The sequence below is a fragment of the Chelonia mydas genome, chromosome 6 (genome assembly GCF_015237465.2).
Source record: "Chelonia mydas isolate rCheMyd1 chromosome 6, rCheMyd1.pri.v2, whole genome shotgun sequence".
Lineage (NCBI taxonomy): Eukaryota > Metazoa > Chordata > Testudines > Cheloniidae > Chelonia > Chelonia mydas.
In genome coordinates, this window is record NC_051246.2 from 114272976 (window position 1) to 114275608 (window position 2633).

Here is a 2633-nt window from a genome sequence, read left to right on the forward strand (position 1 = left end):
ATTGTAGAATCTGTCTCTAAGTTTTCATCTGCTGAACATCTATTTTAATAACCTGGTAGGTGAATAAAGCTATTCATGAAGCTATTAAAACCGTCGACTGCAGTAGACGTCGCACATAGGAGCTTTACTTCCACTAGGGTGACCAGACGGCAAGTGTGACAAATCAGGATGGGGGTGGGGGGTAATAGAAGCCTATATAAGAAAAAGACCCAAAAATCGGGACTTTCCCTATAAAATCGGGACATCTGGTCACCCTAGCACAAATATATCTGCCCTGAATACTGTCCAGAAAGAACTGTACCCAATTCTGTTGACTCTGAGAAGGCAAACCGTAGATGACAATAATCCATGTTGATTTAAAAAACAAAACTGGGTAGATCTAGTGCAGAGTGCCCTGCACCCAGTTCAGCTGAAATAGACCTAAAGAAAAGTAATTAATTTTTATAGCCTACCCTAGATTTGCTTTAGTGACGGAGGTTTTTGGTAAGTAAGCAGTGTCCGGTTTTGGAGTAAACCTCTGTACTGTAGATGGAAGATCAAACACTTTTCTCCTCCAGTAAGAAACCTGGTTATTAAAACGTTTCTTCAGAGTAACTTGTCCCTGTCAGAAATCGAAGGTCATAAAGGAAGAAGTCGGAGTTTATTTCCTTCCACCCTACTGCTCTAATTAAAGGGCTGAAGCCTGGTATCTCCATTTGATTCTCTCAATAAGCCCCTACAATTTATTCTGAAGAAGGAAGGAGGAGGGGAAGTAGCCATGTCCTCCTGATAGTGATCAAAGACTTTAAAGATCTCAGCAATCTGCTTAGTTTTTATCTGCTTCACTGAGGAAAGAGCAGTTCACAATTAAACAGATGCATTTAAACAGTAACCCCACGTCTGACTCAAACAGAAGGAAAGATAGGAAGGAATAATGGTGATGACATGAGTTACAGAAAGAACTGACATTAAGTGTGTGTTTTTTGGTACTGAATGTCCTTGTGTCTCTTTTTAACAGGAAAAAAAATCAATCCGGGAATTTTTGGAAATGTGTATTATTGTCCACAGCAGCCGCAGTACATGATAGCTGCTCAATGCATTTTTAGTTGACTAAAATGGTGCTTTGGAGGGGAAAGGGATACAGCGTACAAGTATAGGGTCCAGGCCGCAACATTCTGTTGATCTAGGGCCGGATCCTGCAATATATTAAGGTTTCTTTGTGCTGCCGGATTGGCACAAAGGTTCTATGCCACCATGCTGCTAGGGTCCCACAAGAGCAGGAGGTGGTGATTACAGGCCAGACTGGGCAAGGAGAGAGTGCATGATCTTCACCAGTGCAATGGTGCTAGGGGATGATTGCAGGCTGGCAGAAGTTAGATCAGCTCTAAGGATGTTCTAACATGTACTAGGAACCCCTCTCCTCAGCTGCGCTGGGCTCTTCTCCAAAGTAGTTTAGGACTGAGTCCTTTACTTCCCAACAGCACAATTGTATAGCCAGGAAAGACTGAATGCATGTGATGGGAAATGAATTAAAGTGACACTTTTTTTTTTACACAGTACACCGTTCACCTGTGGCACTCATTGCCACAAGATACCACTGAGGCTAAGTTCTTCGTAGGCTTCATAAAAGGATTAGACATTTATGTGGACAATGAGAACAGCCTTAGTTACATTCAGTAGCATCAAAATGTTGTATTCCCTGAAAAATGAAGTGCTAAGGCAACCTTTAATAGGTGGAGGTTAGAAAGAAACTTCTCCTTTGGGCATGTTATTCCCTAACACTCCATTATTAGGTGCCAGCGTTGGAAATTTCAGCTGTCCCTGTGCAGAGGGCCAGCACAAAACAGGGTGAAATTCTCTTGATCGGAGTCAGAATAGGAATTAAAACTCAGATCTCTGGCTCCTACTCATGTGCTCAGGCTATTAGACCACAACCATAGCTAGAAACTTGCAGAAAAGGATCTTAAGAGTCTAGATTGAAAGTTCGACAACATGGGCCAGCTCCATTAACTTCAGTGGAGCTATCAGCATTCCCAGCTACTGTGATTTTTAGCACAGATCTTGCGATGTTTAATGTTTTCTTAAGACCACAGCTCCTGAAGTCAAGAGAATCTCCACTTGCTTTTTATTTTTTAAATGAGCGTTTCTAACCCTCATGGTTGAGAAGAAAAGGTTAGAAATGTGACTGCGTACCCTAGAGACTTTATTATTTACTTCACTTATTTTCACAAATTCAGAAGATTTTTAAACCAGTCTCCTAATTTTTGGAAAGCTGACTCATGGTTTTTGAATGCTTGGAGTAGACAGCACTCAGCTATGCCAATTTATACCAACTGAGGGTCTGGCTGTTCTGGCTTCCTCATTTGTGAAGCTCAAATCTTGCCCTTTTTCAACCTTTCATTCCCCATTCACAGGCCTGGCTCCAGGCACCAGCATTCCAAGCAGGTCCTAGGGGCAGCAGTTCTTCCTGCCGCAGCGGCAATTCGGTGGCAGCTTCTCTGTTCCGCCAGCCGCGGTGACAAATCATCATCGGCTTCTTCCTTTTGCCGTCTGCGGTGACAGTTTTTTTCCCCACTGCTTGGGGTGGCGCAAACTGTAGAGCCAGCCCTGCCCATTCAAAATATCAAAAATTAGCTATGTCGTGCACTGTTTGC